The sequence below is a fragment of the Megascapheus bottae genome, chromosome 23, assembly GCF_031878675.1.
Source record: "Megascapheus bottae isolate mThoBot1 chromosome 23, mThoBot2.hap1, whole genome shotgun sequence".
Classification (NCBI taxonomy): Eukaryota; Metazoa; Chordata; class Mammalia; order Rodentia; family Geomyidae; genus Megascapheus; species Megascapheus bottae.
This window is the reverse complement of record NC_143531.1, coordinates 503,444-528,640: the sequence shown is the minus strand read 5'-3', so window position 1 is coordinate 528,640 and position 25,197 is coordinate 503,444. Positions and strand designations below refer to the sequence as shown.

The 25,197-nt window shown below is 38.5% G+C and overlaps 1 pseudogene; it reads left to right on the top strand.

Moving 5' to 3' along the window:
- The first annotated feature begins 3,908 nt into the window (after positions 1–3,908).
- On the top strand, positions 3,909–5,106 carry LOC150047191 (phosphoglycerate kinase 1 pseudogene; annotated as a pseudogene).
- Positions 5,107–25,197: the final 20,091 nt, after the last annotated feature.

Sequence of the window (25,197 nt, the reverse complement as noted above, 5' to 3'; positions counted from 1 at the left end):
TTACTTCACTTAATATGATTTTTTCTAAGTCTTTCCATTTCCTTACAAATGGGGCAATGTCATTCTTTCTGACAGCAGCATAGAATTCCATTGAGTATAAATACCACATCTTGTTGATCCACTCATCAACTGAGGGACATCTGGGTTGGTTCCATATCTTTGATATGGTAAATAGTTCTGCAATGAACATCATTGTGCTAGTGGATTTAGTATGCCCTTGTTTCTGGACGGTTGGGTAAATGCCAAGTAGTGGAATTGCTGGGTCATAGGGGAGCTCTATGTTTAGTCTTTTGAGGAACTACCATACTGCTTTCCATAGTGGTTGAATGAGGTACTGGCACAAGAATAGGCCTGAAGAACAATGGAATAGAACTGAGGACCCAGATATTAAACCACAGACCTATGGCCACCTAATCTTTGACAAGGGAGTCAAAAAAATAGAATGGAAGAAAGACAGCCTCTTCAACAAGTGGTGCTGGCAGAACTGGTTAAACACCTGCTTTGTCACCCTGCACTAGAATTAACTCCAAATGGATCAAAGACCTCGAGGTAAAAGCTGACACACTGAAAACTTTACAAGAAGGAATGGGAGACACACTAGGCCTCCTTTCTTAATAAGGACCAAGAAACGCAACAAATCAGAGAAAGGCTGGATAAGTGGGACTGCATTAAACTGCAGAGCTTCTGTATGGCAAAGGATATAGCTAATAAATTAATTAGGAAGCCTACAGAATGGGAGAAGATCTTCACCAACCATACAACAGACAAAGGCCTCTATCTAAAATATATCAACAGCTCAAAAATTGAATCACTCCAAAACTAATCTCCAAAGAAACAACCATCCCATCAAAAGATGGGCCAAAGACTTAAAGATAGTCTTCTCTGAAAAAGAAATAAGAATGGCCTATAGACACATGAAGAAATGCTCAACATCTCTTGTCATAAAAGAAATGCAAATCAAAACAAATCTAAGATTAAGAGTTTTCTTTAAAGAGAAAAGGATGATCATGAAATTGGGAGCTGTGCTAGCTCTTGACTCATATGCCCATTATCTTCGCTCTTCAGCAGGCTGAGATTTAAGGAATGAGGCTGAAATCCAGCCTGAGCTGCAATTCAGTACAAGAATCCAGAAGTGGAGCTGCAGCTCAAGTGGTAGAGCACTAATATAAATTTAAGAGAGAGAGAGAGAGAGAAAGAGAGAGAGAGAGAAAGAGAGAGAGAGAGAGAGAGACAGAGAGACAGAGAGAGACAGAGACAGAGACACAGAGACAGAGACAGAGATACAGAGAGAGAAACAGGCAGAATAGGGACACAAACAGTCCAGGATAACAACACGTGGGCAGCTGTGCCTGCATATTTTAGCAAAAGACAGAAACTATGCAGTCACGAATAGAAATATTTCAGGACATGAATTCAGTAAGATTGTGTACACTGAAGGCATGTGCCAAGGCAAATATTTCCGTAGAAGACAGTGTTACATTAGCCAGGACAAGGAGATTAATTTTACTAGTGAAAATTAATGAATTATTAATGTGTAAATGCCCACTATGATTGAAGAACAGAGTTTTCCATTTTAGTATTACTTTAACTCCTCTTCTCTCCCAAAAGACAAACCCAGGCAAGGTGAGAATTGTGGAGAATTTTGCAGAAGATAGGAGGCAAATAAATAAATCCCGTGGAACTATGACTAAAAACACTAACGAAAGGAGAACTCTGGGCACAGTGAAACTAGGAGTAAAGCCAAAGCTTATGCAATGATAATGGTACCAACATATTCAAAACTTGTGTATATGTCAATTATGGGGCTTGAACCCAAGGCCTGGTTGCTGTCCCTGAGCTCAAGGGTTGCACTCTACCACTTGAGCCATAGCTCCATTCTAGACTTTTGGTGTTTGGAGTTTGGTGTTTGGTGTTTGGAGTTTCCCATGGTTTCCTGCCTGGGCTAGCTTTAAACCTCAAAATCTTAATCTGAAGGATGAATTAATCATTTTAGACTTCATAATTTATAAACATGCATGTTTTACATGTTATCCTAGTTACTCAGGAGACTGAGATCTAAGGATCACAGGTTAAAGCCAGCCTGCCCAAGAGTCCATGAGACACTTTTGCCAACTGACCATGAAAAAGCAAGAAATGGAAGTGTGGCTTAAGTAGTAGAGCACCAGTCTTGAGCACAAAAGCTCAGGGACAGCACCCAAGACATGATTTCAAACCTGGTAACCCCCCAAAAAATTACTAAATAAAATTTTTAAGTAACCAACAAATGAAAAAATATTAGAAAATGAACATGTACTGAGGTCAAGAAAAAGAGAAAATGAAGAAAAACAGTTATATTAGCAGCATCTTTTTACCTCCAGAGAGGCCCAGTTTCTTCCTACTTTCTGTCTTTATTAATCATATATATGTATTTATATATATATAGCATTTTTACTCAAAACATCCTGCTTTTTAGCATTTTTACTCTTCAAGATCTCTTCTACCCAGAGGAGTTTGACTGTGATAAATTCTGCTCTTGTTCTTATGTTGTAGTCTGTGAGGCATCAGACTTTAAGAAGTAGCAGCCATCCAAGGTTGGCCTCACTTAATCAGGTGATGTCTTACAAAAGACAGAGCTGTTCCCAAAGAAAGAGGCTTGAAGGGTGAAGGGAATGTCATGCAAAGAGAATGTACCACATCCTGTTTTGAGACAAAAGCAATCATATGGCAAGAATACTGCCAGAAAATGGCTCCTATTGACAATTGGCAAAACTAAGCAGGAAAAGTCTGGCTTCCATCCATGTTCCATCAAGAGGAACAATCACATCACCACAAAGAGGAGCCCAAGCACACCACTGAATCCATAACGTGTCCTTGGAACACCTGGAGGTCTTGTGCTGAACATTCAAACAAAGCTTCATGAGTAATTTGGGAAAAATGATACAGGCGTACACACACACACACACACAATCAAAATTTATTCTGAGGACTGAAAATTTATAAACCAAAGCTGGCGAGAGACCTCTAGAATGCTGGTATTTTCTAAGGTTTGGGTTTGCTTTCTCTACTGCTTAAGAAACAAGCAAAACAAATAAACCCTTTGTGCAAGCAGGGGTCCCTGATCCAGGGGCCAGTGTCCCTCAGTCAGATGTGGTATAAACAAGGCTCCCTGTATCAGCATGCTGCTGATATGGTAGGCCCAGGGGTGGAAATGCGCTGTGGACGCCTCATGATTGGTTCTTTCACTTTAGAGCAGGATAGCTGCCTTATACTTAGATTCCTCCATCACCAAACATGGGACCAGAAAAGACTCCTGATCAGATGGAGGTCCCAGGGGCAAAAGGGGGCATGCTAGGGCCCAAGCAAAGCTGTGTGGAAAAAGACAGGTGTCTTTAGCTGAGTCACCTTTCCCTACCATGTTGCACACAGTCCTGGTCTGCATTTTCTATATCCAACTTCAGCCAGGAATGGGTGACATTTCTCAGTGCTCTAGTTATTAATTTGACAGCATAGCATATTTGTGATATGCCTCTCAAGTGTTTTATAATAACATATTCAATAATATGTTTCATATTAAATGTTACTTATAGTAAGATATGCACTATGTAAATAGTGGCCTATTTGTGCACAGTTTAAATATAGAAATCACATGTACTTAAAAGAATAGCGATCTGGCTGGGAGTTATGAAGACCCTGGTTCAATTCCTCAGAACCACATACATAGAAAAAAATAGCCGGAAGTGGTGCTGAGGCTCAAGGAGTAGAGTTCTAGCCTTGAGAAAGTCAAAGGACAGTGCTCAGGCCCTAAGTTCAAGCCCAGGACTGGCAAAAATATAGTGATCAGATTCTGCATGGGTCCTTAGTGCACTTTGGCTGATGTATCCACTTCTGTCTCAGTTCTCAGACTGTGTCACCCTTGCAATAATGCCAAAATGTGACTTTCTAATAAGCTGACTCTGGACAAGCTAACGTGAAGGGAAAACGGGTCATGATGAGAGTGGACTTTAATGTTCCTAGGAAGAACAACAGATAACAAACAACCAGAGAGGATCAAGGCTGTTTGTCCTAAGCATCAAATTCTGCTTGGACAATGGAGCCACTTCAGTTGTCCTTATGAGCCACCTGGGCTTGCCTGATGGTTTCCCAGGGCAGGTCAGGACAAGCACTCCTTAGAACCAGTTGTTGTCGAACTGAAGTCCTTCCTGGGCAAGGATGTTCTGTTCTTAAAGGACTGTGTGGCCCCAGAAGTAGAGAAAGCCTGTGCCAGCAGCAGGGTCTGTCATCCTGCTAGTGAACCTGCACTTTCATGTAGGGGAAGAGGAGAAAGGAAAAGATGCTTCTGGGAATGAGATTAAAGCTGAACCAGCCAAAATAGAAGCCTTTCAAGCTTCACTTTCCAAACTTGGGGATGTCTGCATCAATGATGCTTTTGCCACTGCACAGCAAGCACACAGCTCCATGCTGGGAGTCAATCTGCCACAGAAGGCAGGTGAATTTTTGATGAAGAGATAAACTACTTTGCCAAGGCCTTGGAGAGTCCAGAGCAGCTCTTTTTGGCCATCTTGGGTGGAGCTAAAATGGAGGACAAGATCCAGCTGATAAATAATACACTGGACAAAGTCAGTGAGATGATTATTTGGAAGAATGGCTTTTACTTTTTCCAAGGAACTCAGCAACATGGAGACTGGTACTTTGTTTGATGAAGAGGGAGCCAAGATTGTCAAAAGATCTCATGGTGAAAGCTGAGAAGACTGATGTAAAAATTACCTTGCCTATTGACTTTGTCACTGTTGACAAGTTTGATGAAAATTCCCAGATTAGCCAAGCCACTGTGGCTTCTGGCATACCTGCTGGCTGGATCAGGCTAAGCAGATTGTATGGAATGGAGCTGTGGGAGTATTTGAATGGGAAGCTTTTGCCTGGAGAACAAAGGCTCTCATGGATGAGGTGGTAAAGGCCACATCTGGGGGCTGCATCACCATCATAGGTGGTGGAGATATTGCCACATGCTGTGCCAAATGGAACATAGAGGATAAAGTCAGCCATGTGAACATTGGGGGTGGTGCCAGTTTAGAGCTTCTGGAAAGAAAAGTCCTTCCTGGGGCGGTGGATGCTCTCAGCAATATTTAGTACTTTCCTGTTTCTTGGTTCCTAAGTCAACTTAGTGTTTACAGCAACCCCATTTGGTGCTTGCTAAAACCTTTCTTCTATGTCAAGATTCAGCTAGTGGTCAAGAGATGCAGCACCAGAAACAGAGTTGCATAATGAGTACTGCAGAGGAGAAACAAACCCCATGTTTTGTTTGTCTAAAGATTTTCCTGGATGCCTCTCGCACTATTTATAACCCATTATGATGCTGGACACACAAATCTAGTCTAACAGAAAAACAAGGCTCTCATATGCGATCACATCTATGCCAAAGAACAAATACCTAACCCAAGGTTAATTGGGTTTACCAGTTACCTTCTCTTCGGTATTTGAGAGTTAAGTGGAGACACCTCTTCTGGGGATGATGAGAGATTAATTATCTTAATTCTTTAGTTCATGGCTCAGCCAGTAAACATTCCCAGGTTTGCCCAGCACTGTACTTGAGTCAGAGAACTCAGTAGTTATGGTGCACGATCAGCACTTGACCTTAAGTAGAATAGGAGTAGGCGTGGCTTCCAATTAAATATTATTAATGGGCACTGAGCCTTCAGTTTTAATATCATTTCATGTGCCACAAAATAAAATTATTTTGGCTTTTTAACTCTTCAAACTTTAAAACACACAAACACACATACACACATATTCTTACCACATAGGCTGCATAAAACAACATGCAGTTTAGCATGTGACCCATGGATTGCAGCTTGCAGACTGACATTTGAAGGAAGTTCTACAATGTCCTTCTGATAGCTTCAAGCTGTCTGGTCCTCTTCTTCTATGATTGAAACTTCAACCAATTCTGTGTCTTCTTGTTTAATTATTTGTACACTACGTATACTAATCCATCTTTGTGTACAACCAGGTAAAAATAACAACAATGGCTTTTCATTTTTAATTATGTAAAAATATTCTAATAAAGACAATAGCAAAAAAAAGAATTATAAATCTATGAGGAAATAGCCTTCCTGGTTTAAAATAATGTGTCAAATGATCCTGTATTTAAAATACCGTATAGATTCCTCCCCCAAGTTACTTGAGCTGATTTGACACTTTGGCAAAATAGTGGGGTGTAAAATTAACACACAAAAATCAGTAACTTTTCTATATGCTAACAATGAGAAGAGCAAGGCTGAAATCAGAAAATCAGCTCTCTGTTTTTGTTTTGTTTTGTTTTGGTTTTGATCAGTCATGGGGCTTGAACTCTGGGTCTGTGCAGTATTCCTGAACTTTTCAGCTCAAGCTTTTATACTTTGAGCCACAGTGCCACTTCCATTTTTTTTTCTCTTTTGTAACAACAACCACAATAACAAAACCTAGGAATTAACTTAATCAAAAAGGTAAAGGACCTCTATGATTAAAACTTTAAAAACCTCAAAAAAGGAAATTAAACTATATTTAAGGAAGTGGAAAAACCCTCTATACTCCTGAATTGAGAGGATTAACATCATGAAAATTGGCAATATTGCCCAAAACTGTCTAAAAATTGAAAGCACCATCCATTAATATTTTAACAACATTCCTTAATTCATTAAAAGCAATCCAAAAGTTCATATGGAATAACAAAAAATCCCAAATAGCAAAAACAGTCCTTATTTACAATACCTCAAAGCCTAGATACATAAGGCCATATAAGATGAGGCAAAGTGAAAGGACCCCCAGGATATGGAAACAAGAGCCATATAATGTGTGATTGTTGTTCTTAATGTACTATGTTATTTCTCATCTCTTTTGTTGTCCATTGGTTGTTCTCATATTGTTACAGTATCTTATCTTGTTATCTGGTATATTGTAAATACAATTATTTGTTTATCTGAAATAGGAAAGGAAAGGGGGAAAACAAGATGAGAGGAGGGGATGGAGGGAGGGACAAAAACACAAGAAGGAGTATCAATGTGTGTGAAATAATGCACCTTCTATCTGGCAAATATAACTGCTTTAATTACAAAAATTACAAAAACAATTATTCTGGATAATACAAACTTGAATACAAACTCTGAACCTAATGTGCTTTGGCACCTTATTAATTATCTACTTAGAATATTTTCAATCAGTTGGTTTATTTCATTGTGTGTGTGTGTGTGTGTGTGTGAATCTATTCTGCGTATGGTGTATACTAGTACAGGGTCTTGAAACATGGGCTCTATATCAAGCCTTTTCACTGACACTATACTACTTGAGCTATATGTCTACTTCTTGCTTTTTGGCATTTAATTGGAGATACATATCTCATGAACATTCCTTATAGGGCTAGTTTTAAGCTGAGATCCTCAAATTTCAGTCTATGAGTCGTTAGGATTACAGGTATGAGTCACCGACGCCTAGCTTTGTCACTAATTTTAAGTCATGTATGTTAAATGAAGTAAATTAAGTTCAGAGAGACAAAAGATGCATATTGTCTCATATGTGAAAGTTAGATCTCAATTATAAATATATATGTGTATATATAAACACGCACAGGGCCTCATACAATATACACAATGTATTAACTAAGATACAATACATAAAATATACAAAAGAGGGTTCCAATGATATACTCCTTTCAACAACTACATTGCAGGCCAACCAGTGATTACCAAGAAGTGGGAAAATGTGTTGTCATAGGGATAGGGTAGGCCAAGGGGAAGGAAGGAAGATGAATACACAGAATGATGGACAGGTAAGATATTTATATTCAATGTTCATAGGTAAAAATGGAACTGGGTAACTTGAGGGTATGAATGGAGTCAAGAAAGATAGGGGATAATAATGAAAGGGGTCAACTTATACAACTTCTTAATGATAGTAACAATAACAACAGTAACAATAAACAGAAAAAGGTTACCAGTAATATGAAGGACATTCTCTATTCTTTGAGGTCATCCTTTGCCCCTTGGATTTTTTAGAATATTTTTGTGTAATTACTACTTGTTTGTGGGAGCGCAAACTCGTTCAACCACTATGGAAAGCAGTATGGCAGTTCCTCAAAAGACTAAACATAGAACTCCCCTACAACCCAGCAATTCCACTACTTGGCATTTACCCAATCGTCCAGAAACAAGGGCATACTAAATCCACTAGCACAATAATGTTCATTGCAGCACAGTTTACCATAGCAAAGATATGGAACCAACCCAGATGCCCCTCAGCTGATGAGTGGATCAACAAGATGTGGTATTCATACACAATGAAATTCTATGCTGCTGTCAGAAAGAACAGCATTGCCCCATTTGTAAGGAAATGGAAAGACTTAGAAAAAATCATATTAGGTGAAGTAAGCCAGTTTCCCTCATTTGTCATTATCAATAGAAACCTTGGTCTCTTCTAGCAGAGTGTTGGGAACATTATCCCCCTCCCTGAATTCTTAGTGTAAGAATGTGCCTTCATAGTTCCTTGTCCTAAGGGCAACATTTCGTAAATTAGGTTACTAAGCAAGGAATGCCTGCTTGTGTTGATATGCAAACATCTTACCACCTGACCTCCTACCCCCAGCAGTACCCCAACCCCCTCTTGCCTCTCCTGAAGAGGTATATAAACCCCTGTGTGAAAAATAAAATTCGCAGATTGATCAGAACGCTTGTCTTGCTGCCTTCTTCGTGTCTCCTGTCCCTTTCATTCCTCCCTCTAGGTTCTTGGCCCTAGTTGACATCCTGCTGGATGGGACAGCAGAGATTTACAATAGAACAAAACCTAAATACATAAGGCCACATAGAATGATGCTAAATGAAAGGACCTCCAGAATATAGAAACAAAAGCCATATAATGAGTGATTCTTGTCCTTAATGTACTATGTTATCTCTCTTTGCTGTCCCTTGGCTCTTTCATATTGTTACAGTATTTCACCTTGTTATCTGATATATTGTATATATGTGTATTTGATTATTAGAAATCAGATAGGGAAGGGGGGAACACAAGATGGGGGCATGGTGGGGAGAGGGAAATGGGGACCAAGACATGAGAAAGGGTATCAAAGTGTGTGAAGTAATGCACCTTCTATCTGGTGAATATACGTAACCCTTCTATTAATTACAATAAAATATATGGAAAAAATGAATATTTTTGTGTCTGATATCCCTTATCTCATGATTTGTGTGTTTTCATAACTTTCACAGAGACGGATTAAATCTTCAGAAGTTACTCATTATGTTCTCTGCTTAAATTTTCCCCAGGCCTCTGGTTTTGTCCTTTCGTTTATTCACAGCTGTGGATGACTGAATCTAAGGCAATTCTCTGATGCTTGAACTTGAATGACAAAATGTGTGTATGCTTAAGTACAAAGCCACAAGAGATTTCTTGCAGGAGAAATAAAATCTCATGGGCTTACATCAGAAACACCATTTGAATGGATGTCATTTCAGCTTCTTCAGCTTATTTTTCAAATTACAAAAGTCTTAGAGTGAGGAAATGAAATCCTTACTTATCTTCATTTAAAACAAAATCTGCCATAGGTGGTATTCAATGACTAACTTTTCCTCAGAAAAAAAATATGGTTCATTTGAAGATTTTTCTGATGTTGACAACTTTCAAAATTAGAATTGGCCATTCTGATTATATTCACATCAAATCATACCAAAAAGATTAAAATAAATATAAGCATAGCAATGCTCAGCAATATTCCTGCTTTGTACAGCTCATACATGTGTTTTATGTCTCCATAGAGGTGGAGTGTGTGTGTGTATACGTGTACATATATTTTCCTGTTTCTCATGAGTAACCTGGATGGAAAAGAAGAGTAAGAAGTAGAATGGGAAAATTCCTCTCAGAGCAGAACTTACATCTGAATGGGAAGTACTATCCAAAAACTCAAACTGAAAACATAGATTTTCAAGCTTCTTATAGACAATAAAGCAAATAAATTTATTTTTCTAATGTACAAAAACCTGAATAGAATTTCTCAAAAAGTGGAATACTGTGGGGATAGCATGCTGCTTGCCACCTGTGCTTCAGCACATACACACTCAGTGACGGAAGCAGTCAGGAGTCAGAGGGCGCCTGGGCCCTCCCTCCTGGAGCAAGTGGGGTGTGTCTCAGGACACCATTGGCTGACGGTCATATTCAGAGATGTCCCTATTTAATGACGTGTTGGCCACCGCTCAATCTGTATTTAGTGAGTATCCTTTTGTAAAATAAAGTTAGATCTGCACCGAGAGTCTGGTCTCCACAGTCTGTGTTCCCAGGATTATTCATGGGCTCTGCCGCCATCTCACCCCACTTGTAGACGTCCGAAAAGGACCCCAACAGAATACAAGTAGCAAATAACAATGGGACAAGATGTTCAACATCATTAAACCTCAGGAAAATATAGGTATTGGGCATGGTGTGAAAAAGGAACTCATGTATAATTGATGGGAGTGTAAATTAGCAAAGCCACCATAATAAATTATATAGAAGCTCCTCAAGAAGCTAAAAATGAAAATGACCATGTAACCCAGATCTTCCATTCCTAGATACCTACTTGTAAGTGTTCCTCTCAGACATCCACATAGCGGAGGTAAGATGGAGGCGGAGCCCACAAGTAATAACACAGACTGGGAGATCATGACTCGGCGTAGGTCTAAATTTATTACAAAAAGCATGCTAGCTAAATACAGATTGAGCGGTTGTGGCCATGTCATCAAATAGGGATGACTGTCAGCCAATGGTGTCCTGAGACACACCCCATTTGCTCCAGGTGGGTGGGGCCAGGCACCCTCTGGCTCCGGCTTGCAGTCACACACTTGTGTACGTGATTAAGGGCAGAAGTTATTCCCACATCTCCCTCTTTTTCTTTATTTATGAACACTCATAACCAACTTAGCTAAGGAAAATATGGATCCTGCTGCTGCGGAAATGGGCTTGGTGGGCCAAAGAGGACTAGGGCTAGGTGGGTTTCAGAAACGGGATTGGGGTAAACGGGAATCACAGCCCCCATGTCCTCCCCAGCATACTTGATTGTTCATATCACAGTCCCCTGCTTGGGAGTCAAGTTCATTACTCTGGACCTCCACAGTTCTTTCTTCAGGCTCCCATGCCGGGGTAGACATAGGATGAGTTATCTTTGAGGAGAGTCTGTGGCATCCATGTCTGGCAGAGCAGTCCAGGGTGGTATAGGTCGGTGTCCTGGGCTGTACTGGCAAGGTCAGGAAGGTGGAGGTAGGACTCAAGTCAGCTGGCTGTAGCTGGCAGCTGTGTTGCTGAGAGGCCATTTCATGGTGGTAGGAACTTGTGGATTGCCTATTCCTGAAACTTGAGTGTTAATAGTTACGCAAAAAAGGTGGATCATGTGCTGTCTGAGAGGGTGGAAAGGTTAGGGGCCTATCACAGAGGTGGCCTTATTTTATGTCACAAACCATAGCCATGCCCTCAGATCAGGCGCCAGGCGCCAGGTGTGGTTCCAAGACCAGGAGGTGCGTATGTTTCCATTTGTAATGTGCTCCATATCTCCCCCTTATTTATCAGGTGCTTGCCTTACTTGAGGGTGTGCCTGTCTTAGGTTGTCCTCCTCTGAGAATCTTACCCGTCACTGACTACCACCCTAGCTCTTCAGGCAATTCACCTGCAGGGTTGGCGGACCCAAATGGAGATTTTAAGTAGGGGAAATGGCCAATGTCTATGAAGGAAACCCTTTTATTCTCTGATCTGCACCTGTACATCCTGGTGAGGGCCTGGGGCCAACTTCATAGGGTTCCTGTCCGCGTCTCATTACAATGGCACACATGAACCAAACCCTCACCCCATTTTTTGGACAAGGGGCAGGGGGTTGGGCGAGGTAGCATGGTGCCCCAATGCTTATAAGCAGGGGGAAATCCATTAGATTTGAAATTTAAAAGTTTAAATAAAGTTTAATGTAAATAAAGTATCAACAAGCTTATCTTGAGACCTAATGCCTTAGGTACCTGTATCCCCCCATTTTTGTTTTTAAGGGGGCCAATGGCCAAGAGAAGGCTAGCTAACGTCCTAGGAGTGGAATCTGGGTGAAGATTTGTGTTCTATAACCTCTTTAAGCTGACTCAGGGGCATGTCTCTATGCTTGACCCGGGACCCTAGAAGTTTAGCCTACTTTACAGATTGATACATAGCCTCAGGTTCACAAGCTTCTTTCCTGAATTTGTGGCTGGTTTCAACCAAAAATCTGCTCAGTTAGGGATTAGAGCAAAATTAGGATTGTAACTACCCACTGTTACAGATGACTAACAAGCTCATGCCCAGTTATGGAGAAAATAGACATCTACATTAGTAAGGCATGCTTACAAACTATTCTATGACCTCCTGTCTCTGATTAATTTTGAATGGCCAAGCACAAGTGACTCTAGGACCTGACACCATCTCTGCCATCCAAGCAATGACTTACTGCATCTGGATGCTTCATTGTCCCAGTAGTGTCTCTCCACACAGGGATAAATGTCCCATTGGCATTTCACTTGGTTTGTTGCTGGACTTGAACTCAGGGCCTGGGCACTGTCTCTCAGTTCTCTAGCTCAAGGCTAGTACTCTGCCACTTTGAGCTCAAAAGCAACTCTGTCGCACTAGCACTCTGCTGCTAGATTAGACACCACAGTCTCTCAGGGACTTTGCTTTTCCTGGGCTGGCTCAGAACTGTAGTTTTCAGATCAATGAGTCCTATAAAAGGCCACATTACTCCAATTAGAAGCAACAGGGTGGTCAACTCAGAAATAGTCTCTAAGCATGATTTTACCTGGAACTTGATAAGGACCAAATTTACATCTGAATAAATAAGGACCTGCTGTTCTTTTCTGTGGGCCTGCTGGAAACTGTTACAAACTTACAAGGGCAAATTTAAATAGCAATTAATCATTTTGTTAGCCCTAATTTTCCTTTTTACACTTATTAAAATGCTTTTTCTCAATTTAATACATTTTAAAAAATACTAATCACATCACCTACTTTACCATCAGATTTCCAGTGTCAATCTGCAAGGGAGAGGCAGGATGAAGCCCTCTCCTTTCTAAAAACCAGTTAGCAAGGTTTTGGAAATTGATAAAAATCACATCTCCAAATTTAAACTCAGTGAAATAAATTCCAAGTTTCCTGATGGCTTTTTGCTAAACAGAATACAATGTTTACAGTGGAAACAGTTCTATGCATTACAATAGTAGATTTTAAAGTAGTTCCTCTTTAAAACAATACAAATCCCTTCAGGCATTTGACTTTGCTTGGAGTTTAGACTTAGATTTAACCAACTACCCATATTTTGTATGTTAGTTTCAAGTATAAACTTGTATACTTGTAACATGGACAAGACAGAGAAGCAGAGAGGTAACACAAACTTCTGATGGCATGCCTGGTCTTAAACTATTTCCTGGTAGCTGGCCATCCTCAAGCAAAAGGGAAAACAAAACAACAAGAAAATTTGGCTGGGTAGATACCCTTAGACATGTTTTGCCAGTGGGACTCGAACCCACACACCCGCTCAGATGTATCTCGTATTGACAAGAACCCTAACAAGAAAATTGGGCTGGGTAAAACACCCTTAGACACATCTTGCTGGTGGGATTCGAATCCACACATCCGCTCAGACATATCCCGTTATAGACAAGAACCCTAAAAGGGGTCAAGGCGTCCCTTGACCATACTGTTTTAGGCCACAGTGCACTCTTTAGAAAACTGGGGTGGGGTGGGGGTCGACCGACTTCTACTAACCTCTGGAGGCCTTTGCTTTTAACCTGGGCATCTTTTCCGAAAAGGGTTCTGATGGGAGGAGCAGTAAAGGAAGACCACTGCTTATAGGAAAAAGGAAATCCTTTATCTCAATAACAAGAAAACTGATTAAAGACTTGGGAGCCATGGTTGAATGGCCCCCATGGGCATATTTACTGCAGGGAGGAGCTTCTAGGCTGCCAAGGCCCTGGAGCTGCCCAGGCCCTGGAACTGGGCCCTGGAGTTGGGCCCAGGAGCCTTGGCAGTGTCTCCAGGAGGAACCATGGGAGAGGATTCCAAGGAGGCCTCACTCCCACAGACCAATGCCAGAGCCGAGGTGAAGGCAACTCAGGATGGAGGCCATGATGGGGAGATAAAGTTGTTTACTCTCCAAGATCCCTTTATGAAACGAACCTCCTCTCGCTGAGAGTTTGTGTTGCTTAGGTCCACTTACCTGCTTAGTCGTGCCCCATGTCTGGGCACCATATGTAGGTGTCCCTCTCGGATTCCCACGTGGCGGGGGTAAGATGGTGGTGGAGCCCCCAAGTAATAACACAGACCTGGAGATCATGACTCTTGGCGCAGGTCTAAATTTATTCCAAAAAGCATGCTAGCTAAATACAGATGGAGCAGTCGCAGCCGCATCATCAAATAGGGACGACCGTCAGCCAATGTTATCCTGAGACATATCCCACTTGCTCCAGGTGGGTGGGACCAGGCACCCTCTGGCTCCGGCTTGCAGTCAGGTACACACACTTGTGTACTGTGATTAAGGACAGAGGTTATTCCCCACCTATCCAAAGGGAATGATATCCTTATGTAGAAAAGACAATCTCCATGCTTGTTACGTTATTATTATAGTGCCATTCACAATAACCACTATCAGTTTACTGATCACTATGGATAAAGGAAATACAATTCAATCTTTCAAAGGAAAGAAATCCCACATGTATCTGGAGAATAATGTTAGGGGAAAAAATCCAGGCTCAAAAAAACAAATATCACATGATATCTTTTATACACAAAATCTAAAATATTGAATACCCTCATAGAAATAAAGAGTATAGCTGGGCACTAGTGTCTCATGCCTGTAATCCTAGCTACTCAGGAGGCTGAGATCTGATGATCACAGTACAAAGCCAACCTGGGCTTGAAAATCCATGAGACTCTTCTTCCCAATTAACTGCCAGAAAAGCTGGTAGAGTGCCAACCTTGAGCTGAAGAGCTCATCGACAACACCCAGGCCCAGAGTTCAAGACCTATGACCTACTAAAGAAAACAAATAAATAAGCAAAAATAGAAATAAAGAGTATAAATGCCAGGACACGGACAGTATTGATTGGAAAAGATAGTGGTCAAAGAACACAGATTTTCAGTGACATAGAATTATTTGCAAGAAGTTTAATATATAACATATTATGTATTATGACTCAAAATTTCTGCAGATTTCCCACCACAAAATTAATGTCATATATTAGTTAACTTCTACTAAATCCTAAATTTTCCCCATGGAGAGAAAAGAATAATTTTCTAAAGTCAGTCAGTCTATATACATAAAGGCAAAATAAAGAGAATTAGAGAATATTTACAAAAGTTTAATAATGAAGAATTGCTTTTAATATTTCTAGACCTGATATTTCATTTAATAAAATTTAATTTAAATTAATTAATTAAATGATTTATTAATATTTAATTTGACTTAAAATATTTAACTAAAAGCAAAATAAATGGAATTAGGGAAATAGTCACATTAAGAATGAAGAAATGTTTAAAATATATTTTCCTATTATTTTTCTAAGCATTTTGTTTATTACATCTATTATAATATTTAATTGTTCATTTTCAAAAATTCCATTGTATTTTTGCCTAGTCACCCCTGTGCTTCTATTTCATTTTATGACAAATTTCAATTTAGCTTATTTTTATATTCTGAAATTAACATATCTAATATTCTAAGTTCATGTAATTTGTTACTCAATATTTCTGTAGATTATCATTAACTAGTAATTTGTTTCCTTGGGGGCTTGTGTATACTTGTTAATTCTCTTTTTTGTTTGTGTGTGTGCCAGTGCTGAGACTCAGCATCTTGTGCTCAAACTAAACTCTTTTGCTTAAGACTGACATTTTACTACTTGAGCCATGCTTTCATTTCTGCTTTTATGCTGCTTAATCAGAAATAAGAGTGATGTCGATTTTTCTTTCTGTATTGTCTACAAAGAAACTCTTCAGATGGTGTTCAGATCTCAGCCTTGTGAGTAGCTAAGAATCCCCAGTACTCACTTTGTTAATTCCTTAAGTTTCAAACCTGTGAATTCCTGAATGACTAGATAGAAAATGATACTTGACTCCAATCCATAGCATCCCATTTCCTAAAGGATACTCTTCTCTGCTCTACACCAGTGCTTCGCTTTGCTTGCTTGCTAAATGTCTGTTTGCTTTGAGGTAATAGTTGAGAATGGTCCTGGGAAGCAAAAAGGAAGAAAGCAATCTCTGCAGTAAGAAAGTACTCCAAAGAATCTAATCTTCCAAATCACCCGAAATTGTGTTTATTCAGTTAATGTGCATTTCACACCCTGAATCTCATTGTCATTCTGCTGGCTGTTGTCTTCCTTTCTCTACTTAGAGCTACCAAGGGAAAACCAAGTAAAAAATCTGTAATCAGGCACCAGAGACTCCTATCTGAAATGTTCAGTTATTTTATTAAGTGGAGAGAAAAATACTTCTAATGTCTTAAAAATCAAAACTAACTCAGCCTGTGAGTTAAAAATTATTCTATATATCTCTCTTATTTTATAATGGAGGGCCAGGAATGTGGCCTAGTGGTAGATTGCCTTGTATATACAAAGCTCTGGAAATGATTCCTCAGTACTATTTCAACAGAAAAAGCTAGAAGTGGTGCTGTGACTTAAGTGGTTGAGCAAAAGAAGCTCAAGGACAGAGATGGGCCCTGAATTTAAGTCCTAGGACTGACCAAAAAAAGACAAAAGAAAAAAGGTTTATAAAATGCAAATTGATATTAAAAATTGAATCAATTACTTTTCCTTACAAAGAAAGAATCATATTTTATTTTTTTAATTTCTTATAAGTTGATTTAATATTTAACATGGTATAAATAAAATCATTTGTGATCTCAAAAATCTAGGGAAAGGATTGTAAAGATTCCAGTGACATCCAGAAAGATGGGAGTGCTTTAGGCTTCTCCTAAAAGTAAAAAAAATATACAGCTTTCAGACAAAGGGAAGAGATTCACAGATAATTTTTTTTCAGATTATTTCAAGTATCCTTTAAATTATTCTTCAAGTACTAAAATTTTAAATCTAACCTCCTTCGAAATATGAGCACAATTACTCTGTAATGATGAAAAAATCTTGGAACTCAAACTTCGAACATGTTGTCATCACAACATGACTTGATACTTTTTGGATCATATATTTTCTAGTCCAAGTACATGTTTAGTACACTTTTTAGGACACTTTAATACATAATTAGGCATATATCTTATAGTAATGAGAAATAGAGAACATTAAGTTTGTAAAATATGAAGAACTTGAATAATTTAAGGCAATATGATCATTTTCAATATACAATTTTTTCCCAGAACACTTTCAGTATTGCTTTGGATAAAAATACAATATTCAGTGTGCATATGTGAAAATTAAACCAGGTAAGTTGAAGATGGTATGGTTGGGACAGATTGGGAAAAATTATGGAAGGATGACATTGATCAATAAATACTCTACTCATACATCAATATGTTGAATCAAAATCACTTCTATAATTACTTTTAAATTATGGGTATATATAATATCTATCAAACACTAAAGTAACTATAAAATAACATATACCTAAATGTATATTACAAACATATTAATTTTATCTATATTACAAAATACTTGTGGAGTCCAGAGGTTAAAATGTATCAGTTTTATTCACCAGCACTAAGGCAGATGATGTTTTAACATCAAAGGGCATTAGAAGGAAGAGATTTATCAGGGCTGTTCATTTCACCTCCTGAAGAAATCATGTGTCTATATGTAACTAGATTCCTTTTGTATGAGTGTGCAATAATTCAGAGACACAAAGAACTTTTATAAAATCTTGTCTCATCGGATAAATGCAAGATGGTTGAATTTTTCTACACTTCCTGTCAGCTTTATGAGTTGTTATCTGAACTGTGGTCATAAAGTTCAGTCTACTCTTGAAGTACTGTTTGCCAGACTTAGTAGTGTGTCTTTTATCCTCTTTTCCTATCTTCATAAATCTGTTCTTCATTGCCCACTCTTTTAAGTTGTTATTCTGTTTTGAAAAAATCAAATTTTGGATATGGATGTTATTTTATATTAACATATATGGAAATATAATTATATTATAAATATATTCATTTATTTTCCTTCCTTTAGCATTATTTTTACACTCTATATGAAAAGTTTGAGATTGATATGCTAAGTTGATTTTTGTATGCTACAAATATTTGTGTTTTCTTAAAAGTTATAGTATTTACCAGTGCTCATTGAACACCAGTCATAAATGAATATAAATTATAGCTAAGAAGTATGAGGGCAAAACATCTTTCTTCTTTAGACATAATTACCTAGAAATATATGACAAAGATTCATGAAATGTTCAAGCTATCAAGAAAGTACAAACATGGCTACCTTTCCAAAACCAGGCTTATAATGAGTATTTGATCCAATACAGTTCTCAGACTGATTAAGCATGTGTCTTTTCCACTTCAAATCTAGTGAGACATATATGTATTTTTTCATTGAAGATACAATATCAAAGCTCAGCTTACTCATAAAGAAAAAATCACATTGTTCTCTTATGGTCTGTGGTTTATTAGACAGATAGCTCCTAACCTGATAAATCAAATGATAAAAGACCACAAGAAAGATATATGTGACATATGGCATTTTCTAGGCTCTTTTCATTAGCTAAAATATGCTGTCTAAAAATAGAATAGTGAATGGATTCCATAAGTTTATTGTTTTAAAAAGTCTATAAAGATAACATGAAAAATTTATGTACACAGAGTAAAGCTAGCCCTAATGTTTACAGTAGCAAATTGTTTAATATATTAAGCAAGAGGGTACTTAGGAACTATTTAAGATAACCAGTGAAGAAATACTGAGTGTGTGTATTTATATATATATATATATAAAATAAGACATCTTTTATCTCAAAAATAACAGCCTCTTGAAAACACATCTGAAAAGGGAACACCAACTGAGTATGTCAGCAAAGTTATTGCACTATATATTATAATACATTATATCATGTTACATATGATAGGTTTTATATAATGAATTCAATATTCTGTTTCACATCCATTGGAAGCTTTATCCAGTGAAACTTACAATGAACACAAAAATGCTCATTAAAAAAAAATCTGATCATATTTTTAAATTCAATTACTTTTAGCCATCGACTCACAACAGAGATTGTGTTGCTTATTTCTTGTCACTGTGACATGTACCCAGAATAAATAATTAAGAAAGAGGAATTTATTTTGGCTGAAATGTGCAAAGGTTAGTTCTTGAACTTCTGACCTCACTGCTATCAGACCACTGTGGGGGATGATTAGCAGTGATAAGGGACATGACAGAGGAAAGAGCTGTACACCACATGATATTCAAGAAGCAGAGACAGGAAGGGACCAGGGACAAAGTGGGTCTGATGACCAATTTCCTCCACTGAGGTCCCATTTCTTATTCTTTTCTTTTTTTTCAGTCCAGGGCCTTGAACTCAGGGCCTGGGAACTGTCCTCGGGCTTTCTCAAAGTTAGAGCTCTACCACTTGAACAACATCACCATTTTTGGGTCTTTGTTTTGCATGTGGTACAGAGGAATCGAATCTGGTCTTCATGCATTTTAGGCAAGCACTCTACCACTAGGCTAAACTCCTGGCCCTAAGGTCCCATTTCTTAATACTTCTGCAACTTGTAAGAATAGTTGAACAAGTTGGGGCCAAACTCTTAACGTTAACAGGAGGATGAGGAGAACTTTGATATGTACACCATACAGTATTTTTAAAGCAGACATTGAAAAAGTGTGAAATATAAGTAAGGTGGCATTGGCGGCACACAACTGTAATCCCAGCTACTCAGTAGGCTGATATCTGAGAATCAAAGTTCAAAGCCAGCCCAGGTCTTGGCTTAAGGGTAGGGCGGTAGCCTAGAGCTGAAAAGCTCAGAGACAATGCCCAGGCCCAGGGTTAGGGTGGTAGCCTTGAGCTGAAGAACCCAGGGACAGTGTACAGGCACCATGACTCACAAATAAATAAATAAATACATACATACATACATACATACATACATACATACATACATACATACATAGATAAATAAATATGGAGAATGGGAGGTTTTTGTTCATACTTCATTACAACAATAGCAATCTCACATCTACCCCTAGACATGAGACCCTCTGGAGGTGCCAGTCATGGGCATTGAAATAGAAGGCTATGAAAACCTGGGGAAACTCTAGAATGAAATGCCCTATTTTTAATGGCAATCAGGTGACAGATTAATAAACAATGTCCTGTCTCATCCAGAAGCCTGTGCATCTCACGGTGCACATGTTCATAGCTCTGCCTGTTAGGTCTTGACTGTATTACATGTACTAGCTACTAATGAGTCAAGAGGAAGCCAGGTGCTGGTGGCTCATGCCTGTAATGTTAGATACGCAGGAGATTAAGTGAGATCTGAGGACAGTTGTTCAAAGCCAGCTGGAGCTGAAAATTCCCTGTATTCCCTGTGAGACTCTTATCTCCAATTAACCACTCAAAGCCAGAAGTGGTGCCGAGACTCAAGTGGTTAGAGCATTATTAGCCTTGGGCACAAGAGGCTCAGGGACAGCACCCAGGCCCTGATTTCAAGCCCCACAACTGACAAAAACAGTCAGAAGGAGTCATGCTAAATTCCATCTTAGGTGACAAGCCTGCTCATCTTTGTTAGAGCTGTATAACCTTTAATAGTCCTAAAAATACAGTATTTATGTAAGAGGACCACAAGAGGCAAGCCCTTCTGAGTATCCTATCTCTGATGAGACATAGTTCTAAAATCCAGTCCTGGTATCTCTCAGAAGAAAGCCCCCACCCCCACATAACTCAGAGAGGAGATAAACCTCCCTGTGCTCTTCATGCAGCCAGCTGACAGGGCTGCCATACCCATTCCTGACCCACTATAACCCACCAAGAGGCAGTCTCATAGATGACCCAAAGGCAGGCCTCAGTTTTCAATGGATCCTGAAATATTTTTATAACTTGGTTTTAGTTCCCGTAAGGACATGGTCTGAGATCAGTTCTTCAAAAAATAATGGTGTATGCATGTGTTATTGTATGTGCTTACAGAATTCAAGTAAGTACCTCACAAAACGTTTGCATATATTTATACATACATATATTTACATATATCTGTATATATACATATGCACATATAGGTATATACATATATATGTGTATACATATACATTTATTAAAATACTCTAAATACCCATTAAAATGAAGCTTCTTAGAGATAGAAACATCATTTTTGTGTCTTTGACAAATAGGACATATATCAGGGAAGTTTGGGCCATTATTCTATCACCACATTTATCAACCAAGGTCTGGCTACAATCAGGCACCACTACAGAGTGGACAGGTTATGCACCCACTAGAACCAACTAGTAACAGCCTCTGACTACAGACTCCTCTGTGGATTTAATGGATGTCAAGTGACCCTGTTCTACCTCCGCTCAACTGCAACATCAGAAGAATCTAATTAGTGTTCAGTTCATTGACCTTAAATTACCTAGAGGTGCCAGGAGTGTGGCCTAGTAGTAGGGTGCTTGCTTAGCATGCACAAAGCCCTAGGTTCAACTCCTTGGTACCATCTACACAGAAAAGGCCAGAAGTAGTGCTGGGGCTCAAGTGATAGAGCTTTAGCCTTGAGAAAGCTTAAGGATAGTGCCCAGGCCATGAGTTCAAGTCCCAGGACTGGCAAAAAAAAAGAAAAAAGAAATTACCTAGAAATAATTAAAAATTAATGATCTTTACATGATCATCACAAGGAACTGGAGATGAACCTCCAGCAAGAGAACAATAGTCATGAAGCACAAAGCTGAGGGAAAGTACAAGGCCCTGAATTCCATCTCCAGTACTAGCATCAAAGTAATAACAAGAGCAGTTACAGAAATAACAGTAACAACACCCATAACAACAACAAAAATCAACTAAATTATCAAAAGTTTGTTATGCAGTGAAGTCTCTCATATACAATACATTTTTTATTCTTAATTCAATTTTCTTTGTTATTGTTTCTTTAAGTTATCACTCAAAAGGATTGCTTTTGTGTGTATATGCTTACTGGTACTAGGCCTTGAACCTCGTGCCTTTTTTCCCTCGATCAACATTTTTTCACTCATGGTGATATTGTTCCACTTGAGCCACAGCTCTCCACAATTTTAATTTACTTTTCTGCACAGGCTGGCTCTGAATCACAGTCCTCCATCCCAGCCTTATATTTATATTACAACACTAAAAAGACTAAGGTAGGCTGAGTGCTAGTAGCTCAATCCTGTATTCCTAGTTACTCAGGAGGCTGATATCAGGATCATGGTATAAGCTAGCCCATGCAGAAAATCCATGAGATGCTTAGTTCCAATTAACCACTTTAAAAAAGCAGCAAATGGAACTAGCTTTGAGCAAGAGTTTAAGAAACTCTGACCAGGTCCTAAGTTCAAGTCTCAGGACTGGCACAGGTACACACACACACACACACACACACACACACACACACACACACACACACACACACACAAAGATAGACTTATCACTTTACATAAATAAGAAGTATAAACATTCATATCATCACTAGACTTCAAATAAGGGAATGTTCATTTACAATTTTCAATTTCCCAAACTGCTGGGGGAAGAATGGTTACCTTCCCCTAATGTAGTTTAATGCTGAACCTAGTCCTATACACCTGTAATCCTATGGACTCAAGAGGCTGAGATCTGAGGCTCAAGATTTGAAGCCCAGGAACACAAATTTAAGAGACTGTAATCTTCAGTTTACCAGCCAAAAACCCTGGGAGGAATGCTGCTCAAGTGATAGAGAGTACTCTTGAGTGAAAAGCCTAGGTGAGAACACAAGTCCCTGAGTTCATGCTCCAGTTCTAGCAAAAAATAAACAAACAGGAGAAGAGAGATGGTACATTTAAAGTATCTATCACTCCAGGAGTGAAAAGATAATACATAAGAGGACATTAGATTCTGAAGATAAGAGAGGGGAAGAAAATCAAGAAGGACAAGGGAGTTGTCTGGAGGGTAAGCAAACACAGGATATCCAAGTCAAAAGAGTAAACACGACAAGAAATTCCCAGCTGTTCCTGGCTCACTGGGAGGAAAAGCTGAAAACTCTAAGACAAAGTCAAAACCATGTTCCTAGTGACACACCAGGGATTCTAGTTTTAGATAAGCCTTCACACCTGCAAGCTTTCATCTCAGCATAGGGATTCATGTGTGACTCTGCTGAGGAAGGTTACCCTGTGAGGAAAGGCATTTTGTCACTGTCTTCCTGTAGGGGGCATCTTGGCAGAATACTTTCTGTTGGAGATTGAGAGATAGAAGTACAAGTAAGTATGGCTCCAGGAGATTTGGGCCACCTTATTTTGTGTTAAAGTCAACAGAATGCATACTATCAGGAGAGAGCTGGAATGTACAAATTTGGGGCAAGAATTGTATGTCAAATATAACAGATATAACAGCATACAACAGATAGCCACAGTTGAAAATCATGTGCAAAGTCTTGGAACACAGAAATATGTTAACTTTATGTTCAGTCACTACTTAAAATTTCCCACTGAAATAAAACTGTTCTGAAAGTAAACTTCCAAAACCAAACCAAACCAAACCAAAACAAACAAAACAAAGTTGCCAACGTTATGAAACTTAACCAGGTCTGACCAGTCCTTACAAGGAAATTAGGTGAGGAAGACAACTGTGAGTTTAAAAATGACTATTGTTGGTAAAGTTCTATATTTACCAAAATAATCTTTGAAAAATAATCTCTTATTAAATATGAAGAACTGTATATTATATCCTTCTTGGAAAGCAGCATTGCATGTTTGCAGCAAATCCTGAGTTGGAAATTCATATTTCACTTTATTTAAAGCAATGATTATTATTACAGGAAGCTCTTACCTAGGATTTCCTCCATTGGAGACATTTGTTCAAATAAAATTTGTTTTAAATGCCACTAGACCCCATTGCACAAGCCATCATCATTACTCTTATCTTATAAGCTTTAATATTGGTACCTATTCGCAAACAGATTAAGTTACTCAAATTCAATAGCTGATGAACTATGGCACTGAGAATAAAAAAATGTGTACTTACAGAACCGTTTTTCTGAAACAATTAAAATATAATGAAGTTTAAATATTGTTATAATATTTTACCTTGTTATCTGATATATTTTATATATGCTTAATTGGTTATTTGAAATAGGAGAGGGTGGGGGGAAATCAAGTTGTGCAGGGGGAGAGGGGAGGGAAATGGGGACCATGACATGAGAAAGGGTATCAATATTTGTGAAGTAATGTACCTTCTATCTGGTGAATATAATGTAACCCTTCTATTAATTACAATAAAAACATATGAAAAAAATATAATGAAGTTTGTGCTTCAACACCCTTGTGGAAACAATATATCCTGTCAGTGTTCACCAATGTTTTCTTCAAATTTTTATATTTGGAAGTACTATTATTCTAGAAAAAAGTGACAGGAAGCCATTTTTGTAAATATTACATTTTAGAGCTTATATTTAGATGCTATTTTAGAGCTATTATTTGATGAAGTTGGTTTCTTGCACTCAAAGTGTATTTTCTTTACAATGTACTATGCAGTCAATGCATTTCTTACTGTTCAGGCGAAGGTGAGGAATGTGTAGGTACTGGAGTGGTGCCCGGTTTTAAGACAGGAAGGTTTACATTGTTGGTGCCAATGTAGCAATCACAAGGCCCTGGGTTCAGTCACTACTACTAAACATTTTTTTAACTAAAAAGAAGAGGAAAAAGAAGAGAAGAAAAGTGGGAAAGAAGAAAGAAAAGGCAAAAGGAAGGGAGGAAGAAAGGAAAGAGGAAAGAGATAAAGGAAGGAAAGAGACATATAGGGAGTGAGGGAAGGAAGAAAACAGAAAAGGAAGGAAAGAAGGAAGGGAGGGAGTGAAGAAGGGAAGGAAAGAGGGGAGGGAGGGAAAGAATGAATGGAATGTTTTCTGTTCTGTAAAAAGTTGATTTTGGTGGGGTGGCAAAAAGTTTTTAAATCTATTTAGTTAGCATGGGTATTTGCAATATTACTTCCACCAACCATAAAAATAGAATGTCTTTTCATTTGCTTGTGTCTTTTTTAGTTTTTTTCAATAATGTATTATAGTTTTCACTATACAGAGCTTTCACTTAAAAACTTTACTCTTAA